Source organism: Sminthopsis crassicaudata, chromosome 5 (assembly GCF_048593235.1).
Source record: "Sminthopsis crassicaudata isolate SCR6 chromosome 5, ASM4859323v1, whole genome shotgun sequence".
NCBI lineage: Eukaryota > Metazoa > Chordata > Mammalia > Dasyuromorphia > Dasyuridae > Sminthopsis > Sminthopsis crassicaudata.
In genome coordinates, this window is record NC_133621.1 from 56,510,001 (window position 1) to 56,525,909 (window position 15,909).

The 15,909-nt window shown below is 41.0% G+C and overlaps 1 long non-coding RNA gene across 1 annotated transcript; it reads right to left on the bottom strand.

Moving 5' to 3' along the window:
- Positions 1–8,965: 8,965 nt before the first annotated feature.
- Positions 8,966–15,603, bottom strand: LOC141542453 (uncharacterized). The gene is made up of 2 exons (XR_012482161.1): positions 15,119–15,603; positions 8,966–9,059 (listed from the first exon to the last, which is right to left on the bottom strand). It is a non-coding gene; the product is annotated as an uncharacterized LOC141542453 (long non-coding RNA).
- Positions 15,604–15,909: the final 306 nt, after the last annotated feature.

Below are 15,909 nucleotides of genomic sequence, written 5' to 3' on the forward strand. Positions count from 1 at the left end.
TGAAATGATGGAGGGCATGTTTACTAGGGAAAAGCTGTCTTCCAAAGGCCAGTTATCACTATGGATACTTCATAAACCCTGTGCTATTGCTCTCTTTCCCACACACAGTCTCTTTCTTGATTCCTTCCCGTTTGCTCATATGCTGCCTTCTTCATTCACAGACTTTGTCCAGGATCAACACAAGAGCCTATTGGGGAAGGCAAAATCGCTGATTTTCCGAGGTCCCCCTCACGAAATTGCAACCTCTTTAAAGAGCAGCATTGCTCAAGGGCTGGACTTTGAGGGCCAAAAGCACGGCATTCCTGGAAGGCCAAAAATGGAGGCAAAGGACATTGGGGGCCCATCCTGGGTGAGGAGTTCTTCTTACACCACTCCTAACAATACTCTGCTTTTTCATTCAATCATTATGGAACCCTTACTTCCTGTTACCCCTGAATGTCTCCCAAAAGCCACCACAGGTTATCCTGGCCAAGCAGTCAATGCAGTTCTGAAGAGAACATTCAAAATCCATTTGGCCACAGAATGCCAAACATTGTCTGAGACTGGGCTTGAACGCTCCACTGTGTGGTCCCAGGGAGAATCTTCTGCAGCCAAAGAAGCGGCCACTAAATGTGAAAACAAATAATTCAGTCGTTTTTGGAAGACCACCGCCAAAGTATCCCCGACACTTCTGAGTGAATCAAAGCTATATCCCAGAGACCTATCTGGACCTTCCTTGAATTTGGCCCAGGGAGAAGGTCCACCAACCCATGCAGCCACCCCAAAATGTGGCATGCAGAAATTCAGTTCTCTTTGGAGGAAAACAGCCAAAGTTTTCCCGGCACTGCTGAGTGAATTGGAGACATCTTCCAGAGATCTCGATGATCCCTCCTTCAATTGGGCTCAGGGCGAAGGTCCACCAGCCCAGTAAGGGCCATCAAAGTAGTCAGGATTCTAGGAAACAGGAGCACCAAATCATCCCCGGGTCTGCCGACTGTAGCAAATACATTCTCCAGTATACTCTCTTCCAAGGGGCCCCAGGGAGAAATTCCTCAAGCCGAAGAAGGCATAAGAGCTTGTGCCATTAAAGGAGTCAGTGAACTTCGGAAGAGGATGGCCAAGGTTTCCCCAGCACTGCCCAATGTGTCCAAGACACCACGCAAAGTTGTGTCTAAACCCTGTGATGTTTGGCTCCAGGATGAAGATCTTCCACTGCAAGAAGCCCTCCAAGTGAAAGGTTTCAGTGCTCCTCGGAACAGGAAGACGACCACTGTAAACCCTCGCCCACCCATTGGATCCAAGACATTCCCCACAGTTGTGTCTGAGGGGTCCTCTAATTGGCCCCAGGGGGAAGCTGCTTCAGGCCAAGAAGCCGCCCTGGTGTGTGGCATCCAAGTAGTTATAACTGGGATAAAAAATAGCACAGAAGGATCCCCAGGTCTGCCAAGTGAGTCCAAGGCATTGCGTGAAATTATCTTCCAATCTTCCTGTAACTGGACCCAGGAAGAAAATGCTGGGACTCAAATTGCTACTCCAGCATGTCCTCCCCAAACCAGTGGCTCCTGGGAGGGGTCGGTCGAATTCCAGCCAACCTCGTCCCCCTGGTCTCCACCTTCACTGAGCCTGGTCACCAAGAACTCTGACCAAAGGCCCCAGGAGATAGGCTGTGAAAAACAAAGTGCGTTTGGGGCCTTTTTAGAAAATTTACAGATTGGTGGATTAACGGAAGCTCATGGAGCTCTCCTGATTTCTCCCCGAAAAAAGAACAAATCTTCAAATGAGCGAAAATAAAGACATTAATATAAGCCTTGGGATAGCACAGATAGGTCCTTCACACATAAGTCTGAAAGGTGTAAAAAAAAAAAAAAAGCCATGGCTCTGGGGATGAAGCCCATTAAAGTGGCAACTCCTCCAGGCTAAATCCACAGAAACAAGTGGGCACTCCTGGCCAATCTAAAAGTAGTTGTATCCTCAGCAGGAAGCACAGAGACTTTCATCTCTAAGACTTTCTTTTCAAGTTGAGGACTGAGTCCTGGAAGCCTGAGTGAAGCTGGGCTGACTTTGATGGCAGGGGTGGGGCAGCTGTGCCACTGTAAGCCTGAGGATATTGTCCTGGAGTGGAGCAACCAGGCCCCCGTGGGGGCAGATGCAGAGGCCTGGGACGATGTGGGCAGCTGCTCTTTGCATGTGAAGGGAGCTTTTGCTCTGCGCTTCCTGTTCAAAGCGTTTGCCTTTCCTGGACAGAGTCTTTGGGGTGCGTGCTCAGAGAATGACATTGAAGGGGAGCTTAAGGAACTTTCCCCACACACATCAATTAGAGCAGCTTCACCCTCATTCCTATTTTTAAAAATGCACCTGCAAAGAACCCCCCCACCACCATTGAAACATGCTATTGGAACAGGGAAGATCAGAGATTTCATTTTTAGAGGATGCAGCATAAGTAAAAAAATATTTTGCCCCAAAGAGTAATGTGTAATGGTTGCATACGCAAAGAAAATATGGAGTACTGAAAAAAGAATGTAAAAATCAAAAGAAATTGAGAAAAAATATTCTCAAAAAAATCGTTCCAAGAAAAACCATAAGCTTATGAAACAAGGAAAACAAACCTGTAAAGGAGGAATGGAGTATCCAGATGAAAATAAGGTTTTGATAAATGAATATTTGAAATGGGAAGCCATAGAAGTGTGGTATAACCAAGAAATTACAAGAGAGATTGGAAAAATTGAAAACAAATTGAACAAAGTGAAATAAAACTTAAAAGACAGATCTGCAGGAAAGATGAGAAAAGACAATTGAAGAGATGAAATACCTGGACATTTTGACCAAAAAAAGAGCAGTCCTGATCCAGATTTATTTTCGACAAAGGGACAAAGATCTCATCTCCTGGAAGTGCTTCAGCCTAAAAGGGGCAAGTTACCAACCTGGGTTAGTGGGGTGCGGACTGAGGAGGGGCAATGGGTGACATATAAGCGGCACTAGCAGGATGGGTGTGCTGAGTGGCAGAATCAGGGATCCGGTGATTCCAGCTTTGCCAAATCAGTGGGATCTCATTACTTGTTGTCTTAAGGAAACAACTCTGATGATTAGATGAAAAATGCAAGGATCAGATGTGACTAAAATAGAATCAACAAACTGGAGTTACTGTGGGGTTTGCTAAGAACCACACTCAGAGGAAGACTGAGGGGAAAGACAAACCTATCATAAATGTGACTCCTCCTGACAGCTTTTCTTAGAAGAGGTTGCAAAGAATACTTTTCTGCCACTTCCTGCTTTTGTTTCCTCAAATTTAGAGGCAATAAGCAAAACAGGGTGGTCTTCTGGCACTATTATCTCCCTTAGCAATTATTCTAAAGCCTTTTCAGACTTACAAGGGAAGCTTATGAAAAATATTTTGAAGACCTGCCAGGGGGTGTTTTATGGAATCCAATTCCCAATGCTTCCCTAAGAAGATGCTCCACGTCCAGGTTGGCTTAATGTTGGGGGATTTAACAGACCTTTCATCTGGAAACTAAAAGAGGTAACCCAAGAGTTAGGACTTGGGGAATTAAAGGGGACTTGGTCAAGGGCAAATACAAAGCAGCACAGACTTGTATGATAAACCACAAGAGAAACTTCTGACACTTAGAGTACACCCTCCCCTAGACAGCAGGAAATCCAATATATGTTACACTGTCATGTTCTCAGTTTCAGTTCTCCTAAGAACTGTGGAAGCAGCCTTTGCTTCAGTACAATTATCACCAAAATTGGAGCCAGGTATTAAGTCCAAATCCATTTTTTGACACGTTCCCTTGGGATTCAGCTAGTTTTCTGGGGGCCTTCCAGAGTCTTGGTCTCAATGGAGAAGGGAAGGAGTAGAGCCTGCCACCAAGGTGGTTTGAGATGGGATGGATCTGAGTCCAAGGGTTTCTGCTCCAGCCTTCAGCCTCCAGCCTTCTGTCCCCTTGTCTCGGAACATCTGAATCTCCCTGGCTGAGATTTCTTGCTTATTTTCTATACCAATCATTACAGCACTAGGAAACCATTGTTTGTTGTAGGATTAAATCAATGCAAAATTTGATTTAAGCATTGTCTCCTCAATTCCCTTAGTATCTTGTTTCAAGTTCTGGCCCAAAACAACTCCCTGTAGGATTAAATCAATCATACTGAACCATGCTAAATTAAATAACTATTAACTCTATCAATTGCATGGACTTAGTACCTTGTAAGAATCTTTTGTTTCAAGGTCAGAGTTCTGGCCCATAACATATATTACATACCCATATTAAAATGTATGTTAAATGTAATATAGGCAAATATACAATTATCTTGCTGTAAAAAAATCAAGTCAGAACAAACAAAAAAAATTAGTAAGAAAACAAAGTGTAATTCAACATCAAAAAAAAAAGTGGCAATGCTATGTATTGAGCCAGAATCACTTTCCACTGTCTTCTCTCTGCCTATCAGTTGGCTCTCCTCATCACAAGATCAGAATGGACTCAAATCATCTCATTGTTGAAAAGAGCAGGAAGTCAGAGACCAGGGAGAAGCCCCTATCTATTGAGTGGGACAGGATACTTGAGAACTTAGCCAACTTGACTTCACTGGTGGATCTCCAGATACAGAGAGGAAGCTTTTATTCTGTCCTTGTGAAGACAGGTCTAAGCACTTCAACTGAGCAGCCCAGCATGCTGTGGGGCCCTGAGGCAGAAAAAAAGGAATGGATTAAATAGCAACAGTCTTGGCTTCCTTGCATGAAATGAGAAGGAAGTAATAGCTAACCAATGATCAGCAGTGCTGCCTACACCCTTTGGATGAAGTAATTTCCGGAAGCTTGTTGCTCACATGTTGTAGCCCCTTAGACATATGCACCTGGGCTCATTCACATAGGAAGGAAGGAAGGAAGGAAGGAAGGAAGGAAGGAAGGAAGGAAGGAAGGGAAGGAAGGAAGGAAGGAAGGAAGAAGGATGGTGGGAATGAGGAAGGAAAGAAATAGCTGTTGTGGAAGTGACTTTAAGTAGGTGAAAGAAGCCATCTTTGCCTTTTTTTTAACCTAACTTTAATGACACTCTTTCCAAGGTAAGGGGCAAAAAACTTGATTGTGTTGTCATAAGGTGGGCAAACTTGGGGAAGACTAGGGTTCAATTCCAAAGAAATCAACTAAGGAATTAGCATGCTGAATAAAAAGTGTCCTTGGGGTCAAAATAGCTCTAACAGGAAGTCAGCAAGAGGCCATGGCAACTAAGGCCTACTGAAAGACAAGATAATTCTGTCACTGCCCATCTACAGGTCAAACTACCTCAGGCAAACCGCCATCTCCAATCTCCTTACTCTACATTTGGGCAATGGGCCAGAAGGATCCATAGGACATAGTGAGGCTGGTGTCCTTGGACAGTCCTCTTAAATGCAATTGACTTGCTTGTCAAGGTCATAGCCAATTTACTGAGGTACAATGGAAGTGCTTCTCATAAGGTGACAGCACTGGCCTGAATGGACCAATGTAATGAGGCCACTTCCTGACTCAGATGGGCTACTCGGAGGCATTTCCTAATACAATCAGAAAGTATGGGTTCTATGCTTTCAGGGAAAGGTCCCAGCACCCCAGGGGAACAGTCCATCATTTTGTGTGTTCCCAGGCCAGAAAGGGGTTGAATTAAAGAGGAAAAGACATGGGTTCAGTGGATGGATTCAAAAGGAAGTAATAATTGACCAATGGCCAGCAATGCTGTCTCCTTCCTAGAGGCCATGGCACTCATGAAACTGAGGCCTAGGGCCTGACCTTTTCTGCCCTACAAACTTATTAGAATAGCGATCGTTACACACATATATGGTATCTAGGTTATAGTGTAACACATTTAATATATATGGGATTGCCTGTCATCTAGGGAAGGAGTGGATAATTTGAAAAGTGAATACAATGGACACTTGTTAAAAAAATTACCCATGTATATTTACTGTCAAAAAATTATAAAATTAATAAATTATAAAAAAAAAAATTAGCAATCATGTGATGTCCTGAAACTTTGGCTTAAAGTCCTATGACCTCTGAGAAAGCTTCCCCTGGTCCCATTCAGTCTCCTCTCTTTAGATCATAACTTCTCCCACCAATTCTGATGCATTTCTTCCAGTAGGATATTCTGGTTAATGAGGCCTTCAGGCCCGTCCCTCTCCTCAGTATTAATTGTAACTTCCAATCTACCATTAATGAAGGACCAACAGCCTCACATCAGTGGCAGTTTTCCAGAATCTATATAGCTAAGGAATCCTAGCCCATTCTAGTGCTTAAGTCCATAAGGAAGAGGCTATGGCATGATGCTGCTTGAAGCAATGAGTAGAAAGCAGAGACCCCACTTCCACCAGCTCCCAGTGCGTCCCACTGTCTGTCTTGGAAGCCCTGTCTTCATAGAGATACAACTGGCATGTGTCAGCCAGTGTTATCCATGGAAATGCAGCACTGGCCAGGCCCAAGGCTACAGGGCTATTATCCTACTTTTCCCACTTCAAGTAGTTCAGACCCAGATGAATTTAGGACAAAAGTACTCATCTTCTGGTCCTGTTTCAGCCTGACAGGGGAGAGGAGCTGACCTGGCCTAGTGTAGTACGGACGGAGGAGGGGCGATGGGTGACTTGTAGTTCGCACCAGCAAAATGGGAGGGCTGAGTGGCAGAATCGGGGATCTGGTGATTCCAGGTTTGCCAAATCAGTGGGATCTCATTACTTGCAATCTTGAAGAAACAACTCTCATGAGTAGATGAAAAATGCCAGGTCAAATTTGAGTAAAATAGAATAAACAAATTAGAGTTAGTATGGGGGTTACTAGGAGCAGTTAATAGGAACAGAGACCCTACTGAGAGACAGACTGAAGGGAAAGATGAAGCTATAAATGTGGCTCCTCCAAAAAGCTTTTCCTAGAAGAGGTACCAAAGAACACTTTTCTGCCAATTCCTGCTTTTGTTTCCTCAAAAGAGTCATTTAGGGGCAATAGGCAAAACAGGGTGGTCTTCTGGGGACTATTGTCTCCCTTAGCAAATATTCTAAAGCCTTTTCAGACTTACAAGAGAAGCCATTTGAAGTGCTGCCAGGGGGCCTATTGTGGAATCCATCTGCCAATGCTTGCCTAAGAAGGTGCTCCTCTTCCAGGTTGGCTAAAAGTTGGGGGATTTAACAGACCTTTCACAATTTTCTTGGGAGGGAGCTAAACGAGGCAATGTAAGAGTTAGGACTTGGGGAATTAATGGTGCCCTGGTCAAGGGCAAATATAAAGCAGCACAGGCCTTTGTGATGAAACACAACAGACTGAATTCCAGGGATTGCATTCACATATAGTACACCTTCGTCTAGGCAGCAAGCTATCCAATACATGTTATACTGTAATGTTCTCAGTTTCAATTCTCCAGGGGACTGTGGGAGCAGCCTTTGTTTCAGTTCAATTATCACCAAAAATGGAGCCAGGTGTTAAGGCCAAATCCTTTGTCTCCTTCATAGCCTTATCTCCTTCCTTTGGGCTACAGCTACTTTTCTGGGGGCCTTCCAGTGTCTTGGTCTCAATGGATAATGGAAGGAGTAGAGCCTGCCACCAAGGTGGTTTGAAACGGGATGGATCTAAGTCCAAGGGTTTGTGCTCCAGCCTTCAGCCTCCAGCCTTCTGTCCACTTGCCTCTGAACCTCTGAATCAACTTGGCTCAGACTTCTTGTTTCTTTGCTACACACTGAGTACAAACCAATCATTATAGCACTAGGAAACTATTATTTGTTGTAGGATAAAATCAATGCTAAATTTGATTTAAGCATTGTCTCTTCAATTCCTTTATATCTTGTTTTAAGTTCTGGCCCAAATCATCTCTCTGTAGGATTAAATCAATCATACTGAACCATGCTAAATTAGATGACTATTATCTCTATCAATTGCACTGTCTTATTACCTTGTAAGAATCCTTGGTTTCAAGTTGAGAGTCTTGTCCCATAACATTATACATATTAAAATAAATTTAAATCTAAAATATGTAAATATTAAATTATATTTCTGCACAAAAACCAAGGCAGAAACAAACAAAAATTACAAAAGAATACAAGGGAATATCAGAAAAAGTGAAAGTGTTATATAGTGAGTCAGACTTAGTTCCCAGTCTTCTCTCTGGGTGTGGGTTGGCTCTCCTCATCACTAGATCATCACAATAGGACTCAAATCATCTCATTGTTGAAAAGAGAAGGAAGGCAGGGATCCTAGAGAAGCCCCCTTCAACTGTGTAGGACAGGTAACTTAAGAACTTTTCCAACTTGACTTCTCCAGGGTATCTCCAGATACAATGAGAAAGCTTTTATTCTATCCTTGTCAAGACAGGTCTAAGCAATTCAATTGAACAGCCCAGCATGGTGTGGGGCCCTGAGGCAAAAAAAAAAAAAAAAAAAGGAATGGATTAAAATTCAAAAGCCTTGGGTTCATTGCATGAACTGAAAAGGAAGCAATAGCTCACCAATGATCAATTATGCTGTCTACATCCTTTCAGTGAAATAATTTCCTGAAGCTTGGTCCTCCCATATTACAGCCATTGAGAAATATGCATCTGAGCTCATTCAGATGGAAGGAAGGAAGGAAGGAAGCAAGGAAGGAAGGAAGGAAGGAAGGAAGGAAGGAAGGAAGGAAGGAAGGATGGGAGGAAGGAAGGAAGGATGGGAGGGAGAAAGGGATGCAGGGAGGGAGGGAGGAAGGAAGAGAGGAATAACAACAAAGTTTATATGGAAAAACAAAAGGTCATGAATTTCAAGGGAATTAATGAAAATGAATTAATGAAAACAAAATCAAATGAAGGTGGCCTAGCTGTACCAGATCTAAAATTATATAATAAAGCAGTGGTTTCCAAAACCATTTGGTATTGGCTAAGAAATAGACTAGTTGATCAGTGGAATAGGTTAGCTCCAAAGGACAAAATAATTAATAACTCTAACAACCTAATGTTTGACAAACCAAGGACCCCAGCCTTTGGGATAAGAACTCAATGTTTGACAAAAATTGCTGGGAAAATTGGAAATTATTATGGCAGAAACTAGGCATTGATCCACACTTACCATCATACATCAAGGTCAGGTCAAAATGGGTTTATGACCTAGGAATAAAAAAGGAGATTATAAATAAATGAGAGGAACATAGGATAGTTTCCTCTCAGACCTGTGAAAGAAGAATGAATTCATGACCAAAGAAGAACTAGAGATCATTATTGATGCCAAAATTAATCACAAAGTCAATTGGATTATATCAAATTAAAAAGGTTTTGTAAAAACAAAATCAGTGCAGATAAGATTAGAAGGGAAACAATAAACTGGGAAAACATTTTTACATTCAAAGGTTCAGATAAAGGCCTCATTTCCAAAATTTATAGACAATTGACTCTAATATATAAGAAATCAAGCCAATCTCCAATTGATAAATGGTCAATTGATATGAACAGACAATTCTTGGTTAAATAAATTGAAACTATTTCTAGTCATATGAAAAGATGCTCAAAATCATTAATAATCAGAGAAATGCAAATAGAGACAACTCTGAGATACCACTGTGTACCTGTCAGATTGGCTAGAATGATAGGGAAAGCTAATGCAGAATGTTGGAGGGGATGTGGAAAAACGGGGACACTGACACATTGTTGGTGGAACAGTGAATACATCCAGCCATTCTGGAGAGGTATTTGGAACTATGCTCAAAAAGTTATCAAACTGTGCATACCCTTTGACCCAGCAGCATTGCTACTGGCTTTGTTCCCCAAAGAGATCTTAAAGAATGGAAAGAGACCTGTATGTGCACAAATGTTTGTGGCAGCCCCCTTTGTGGTGGCCAGAAACTGGAAATGACGTGGATGCCCATCAATTGGAGATTGGCTGAATAAATTGTGGTATATGAATATTATGGAATGTTATTGTTCTGTAAGAAATGACCAACAGGATGATTTCACAAAGGCCTGGAGAGACTTACATGAACTGAAAATGAGTGAAAGGAGCAGGACCAGGAGATTATTATATACTTTAATAACAATACTGTATGATAATCCATTCTGATGGACGTGGCCCTCTCCAAGAAGGAGATGAACCAAATCAGTTCCAATAGAGCAGTAATGATCTGAACCAGCTACATTCAGTGAAAGAACTCTGGGAAATGATTATGAACCACTACATATCATTTCCAATCCCTCTAATTTTGTCTGCCTGCATTTTGGATTTCCTTCACAAGCTAAATTGACACTATTTCAAAGTGCGATTGTTTTTGTTCAGCAAAACAACTGTTTGGACATGTACACATATATTGTATTTACTTTATACTTTAAAATATTTTACATATATTGGTTAACCTGCCATCTGGAAGGGGGGTAGAGAAGGGGAAAAATTAGAACAAAAGTTTTGGCAATTTTCAATGTTGTAAAATTACCCATGCATATATCTGGTAAATAACAACAAAAAAAAAAAATAAATAAATAAAGAAAATAAAGAAAACTTATGTAATTAAAAAAAAAAATAAAAACAAACAAACAAACAAACAAAAAAAAAAACCCTCTTGGGTCAAAAATTCCCTAACAATATAAGGAAGTCAACAAAAGGCCATTGTAACAAAGATCCTGGGGATGATTTTCTGTAGCCTTTTTGCTAATATTTAAGATGTTAGCAACAAATTTCATTAGGGAGATGTGTTTTTAACCTACTTAGTTTAGAAATCAGTACTGTATCTGAGTCATAAAAAGAATTTGTTAGGACTCCTTCATTCCCTATTTTTTCAAATACTTTATATAGCATTGGAGCTAATTGTTCTTTAAATGTTTGGTGGAATTCAAATATAAATCCATCTAGTCCTGGGAAATATTTCTTAGGTAGTTGATGAATAGCTTGTTCAATTTCTTTTTCTAAAATGGGACTATTTAAGCAATGTACTTCCTCCTTTGTTAATTTGGGAAGCCTATATTTTTGGAGGTAGTCATCCATTTCACTTAGGTTATCAAATTTATTGGCATAAATTTGGGCAAAGTAACTATTATTGCTTTAATTTCCTCCCTTTTGGCAGAAAGTTCTCACTTTTGATTTTTGAGACTAATACTTTGATTTTCTGCTTTCCTTTCTCTAATCATATTTACCAAAGATTTGTCTATTTTTTCATAAAACCGACTTAGTTTTACTTATTAATAAAATATTTTTTAAACTTTCCATATTAATTTTTCTTTTTTTTAGAATTTGAAATATAGTATTTGATTGAGGGTTTTTAATTTGGGCTTTTTTTGAGTGTTTTAAGTTGCTAGCCCAATACATTGATCTTCTCTTTACCTATGTTATTTCAAGTAAGCTTATAAACATGTAACATTTTCCCTCATTTCTGCTTTGGCTACATCCCACAAATTTTGGTTATGATTTCTCATTGTTGTCAATTTCTTGGATGAAATTGTGTTAATAATTTGCTTTTTCACCCAGTCATTCTTTAAGATGAGGCTATTTTGTTTCTAATTACTTTTTGATCTATTTATCCCTAGCTTTTTGTAGAATGTAGATTTTATTGCATCATTACTGAACAGAATTCATTTACTATTTCTGCCTTCCTGCCTTTAATTTTGAGGTCTTTATGTCCTAATAAAGCAGCAATTTTTATATAGGTTCCATGAACTGCTGAGAAGTAGTCGGTCTCCATTCAGTTTACTCCAAAGGTCCTTATTGTGCCCCCAAACTATCAGATTTTTTTTTTCTGGTTGCTTGGAATATTTTCCTTAGTCTGATAGTTCTGAAATTTAAATTCCTTGGAGTTTTTATTGCAGGGTCGGTTGCAGAGGGTGTTTGAAGGATTCTTTCAATGCTCATTTTACCTTCTATTACATATGGGAAGTTCTTTACTGTAATGTAATGTAATTTACTGTAAATGTAATGTAATGTAATTTACTGTAAATGTAATGTAATGTAATTTACTGTAATGTAATGTAATGTAAGTAATTTACTGTAAATGTCTATCTAGGCTTTTTATTTCACCATAATTTTCAGGAAGTCCAATAATCCTCAGATTACCTCTCCTAGACCTATTTTCCCAGTCTTTTGTTTTACCAACTAGAAATTTGCATTTATTTTATTTTTTATTTTTTTGGTTTTACTTGACTGATTCTTGATGTCTGAATCATAGATTTCTTTTTGTTCAGTTCTGATTTTTAATGAGTTATGTTTGTCATTAGCTTTTTTTTTCACTTTTTTAAATGTTCAATTGAGTATTTAAATGAATTGATTTGATCAATGGAATTATTTTCAATTTCATTGGTTTTTTTTTTTTGTTTGTTTTTTTACCCAGTTATTTTGTATTTCCAATTCACAAATCCTACTTTCTTAGGAGTCCTTTTTTTTTTTTTTTTGAATTCACAAATCCTACTTTCCTGGCAGTGCTTTTCCTTTTCCTATTCACATTTAAGTAAGTTGCTTTTATCCCCAAATTATCAATTTTTCCTTAAGTTACTTATATGCCTTTTCTGTTCTATCTTGCATAGCTTTCCCCATTTTTCTTTCAGCTCTCTTTTTAATATTTTTTATAATTCCTTCTAGGACAGCCTTGTATTATGGATAGCAGGTTACATTCTTCTTTAGGGTTTTGTCTGAAGATTGTCTGCTATTTATCTCCTTTGGGTTGAAAACCCATTTTCTTTTTGTATAGAAGCCAATAATGGTCCCTTTATTTATATATTTGTTCATTCATTTTTAAAGCCCTTATGGTCTTCCTTCAGGGCAAAGAGCTTCCCAGCTTTCTCTGCAGAGCAGGGAGAGATATATTGACAGTACCTATCCTGCAAATGGGCTACAAAGAGTATCAAGCTGCAGAAAGACTATGGAAGAAGTTCCCCACTTGAATTGTCTCTGCCATGGGTAACAGAGGCCGAGCTATGGAGCTGCCTAGTGAAGGAAGGGCCTTGCAGGGAGGATTAAGGACTACCCTGAGGCTAGAGGCAGAGCAGCAAAAGTCATTGCCCTAGGCAGGATCCTGTAGTTGGGATTAGCAACAACCTCGGGAAGATCCATGCACCAGGCTGGAAGTTTCTAAGCCCTGGGGAGGGCAATTGCACTGGGGAAGTTCTGGTACCCCAGGCCCAACCCTTCCTTGTTCAGGTTAGATAGTACCCTGGGCTGAGACCCCCTTCCTGGCAGATTTGTGACTGCTTTAGGAAAATTCCTATTCTACAGAATGCAGCTACACAGCTGTGCTGTGGTCTGTGGTGAGTCATATCTAGTTTGGGGTGTGTGTAGCCAGATCTTGTTAGATTCTGGTGTTTTTTTATAGTACAAACTGCCTTTTTCTCTGCTGCTCTAATGCTTTGCTACCAAAGCAGAGCAGCCAGCCTGTGGTAGAGTCCTTCTTGTAAATTTTCCAGTGATAAAGACCAACCTACCCTGGTAAACTCAGTAGACTAGCATCACCTTCTATCTCCCTGTTTAAGCTGGCCTGCTCCTCCACTCAGGATAAACCTTTTCTGGCAATCTTACAGATAATCTTTGGCTGGTAAATTATTGTACTTCTAATCTTTGTGAATTTTATCAGTCAAGCATTATTTTTGCTGCTGAATTTGGTAAGTAGTAATGATGGTATGGGAGGAGTTTAGAATGTTGCATGTGTCTTCTCCACCATCTTGGCTCCGCCCCCCAAGAACTAATTTTTTTGTCAAATTTTATGGAAATGTTTTGAAAAAATGTAAATATACTTTCTTAATAGTGCTGGGGAATAAAGGAAAGAATCTAGGAAGCAACAAATTAAAAAAAAAAACATCTGAAAAAGGATATTTCTTGAATTTAAATTGGGTAAAGCATCAAATGTATCTATAAAAAGAAAAGAATGCATTCTCTTTTTACCTTTGGAGATCATGAGAATAATTTTACTTTTTAGTTAGTAAAACTTGACTATGTGAGAAACCAGAATGCAGAGAGTTTAAAAGCCAAAGAAAGAGGGAAGAATAAGTGGTGGCTACAGTCAATAAACATTGATTATCTACTGTGCACCAAGCTTCATAGTAAGCACTGGGTGTATATAAAAGCTCAAGGTGGGTTCTGGCCTAAGAGAGATTCCAGTCTAAGGAGGTGGCTCCATACAAACAACTCTGTTCAAATAATGGGGTTACCACAAAAATTGGAAGGCAGGAAAGTGTCTCTTGGGCTTCCTCCAAGTATAAAATGAAGGAGGACATGTTGACTAGGGAACAGTTGTCCTCCAAAGGCTAGTTATCAATATTGGTAGGTCATTATCCCTGTACCATTGCTCTCTTTCCCTCCCACAGTCTCTTGCCTGATTCCTTCCCATTTGCTCATATGGTGCTTTCTTCTTTCACAGACTTGGTCCAGGAGCAGCACAAGAGCCCATTCGAGAAGGCAAAGCCGATGATTTTCCGAAGTCCTCCTCAACAAATTGCAACCTCTTTAAAGATAAGCAATGCTCAAGGGGTGGACCTTTAGGGCCAGGATGATGGCATTCTTGGCAGACCAAAAATGGAGGCAAAGGACATTGGGGGCCCATCCTTGGCGAGGAGCCATCTTGCACCATTCCAACAATATCCTGGCATTTCCTTCAATCGTGATGCAACCATTACCCACTGTTTCCCCTGAAAGTCACCCAAAAGCCACACTGGCCTCTCCTGGCCAAGCAGTCAATGCTGCTGTGAAGACGACATCAAAAGTCCATTCCAAGCTGGGCATAGAGTACAAGACTTCCTCTGAGACTAGGCTTGAACCCTCCTCTATGTGTGGCCCCAGGGAGAAGCTTCTGCAGCCAAAGAAGCCACCACAAAATGTGCCATTAAAAGGTTCAGTGCTCTTTGGAAGAAGACCGCCAAAATATCTCATACAGTGCTCAATGAATCCAAGCCATCTCCCAGAGATCTCTCTGAACCCTCCTTTAATTGGGTGCAGGGAGGTGGTCCATCAAACTAAGCAGCCAGCCCAGTTAGTGCCATCAAACCATTGAGGACTCCATGGAAGAGGAGAACCTAAGTATCCCCAGCACTGCCCACTGAGTCCAAGAGAACCTTCCTTCAATTGGGCCCAGGGAGGCGCTTTTGCAGCCCAAGAAGCCAGTCTTGTTAGTGCCACCAAAGGAGTCAGTGCTTTATGGAAGAGGACCAGCAAAATATGCCAGGTGCTACTGGCCTACTGAGTGGGCCAAATACATTCCACAAACCTCTTCCTTGGCCCCCGGGAGAAAGTCCTTGACTCAAAGATGCCATCCGAGGCTCTGCCATCAAAGGAGTGAGTACACTTCAGAAGAGGATGGCCAAGGTTTCCCCAGCACTGCCCAATGTGTCCAAGACACCCCACACTGTTGTCTCCAAACCATCTGACAATTGGCCTCAGGATGAAGGTCCTCCACTCCAAGAAGCTCTCCAAGTCCGTGCCTTTAAAGGAGTCAGTGTTCCTCAGAAGAAGAACACCAATGTATACCGAGTCCCATCCACTGGATCCAATTCATTCCCCAAAGTTGTCTCTGACAGCTCCTCTAATTGGCCCCAGCGGGAAAGCTTCTGTAGGCCAAGAAGCCACCCCGGTCTGTAGCATTAAAGTAGTCATTACCCATATAAAGAGGAGCACAGAAGTATCTCCAGGCCCGCCAACTGAATCTAAGACATTCTGTGAAATTCTGTTAGAATCTTCCTGTAACTGTCCCCAGGAAGAAAGTGCTGGAACTCAACAAGCTCCCCCAGCATGTCCTATCCAATCCAGTGGGCCCTGGAAGAGGACTGTCAAATTCCAGGCAGCCTCGTCTCCCCAGTCTGAATCTTCAGCGAGGATAGTCACCAAGAACACTGACCAAAGGCCCCAGGAAATAGGCAGTGGACCACAAAGTGTGTTTTGGGCCTTTTGAGAAGATTTAGACATTAGTGGATTGAAGGAAGCTTATGGAGCTCTCCTGATTTCTCCCAGAAAAAGGAACATATTTGCAACTGAGAGAGGGAATAAAGACATAAAGACATT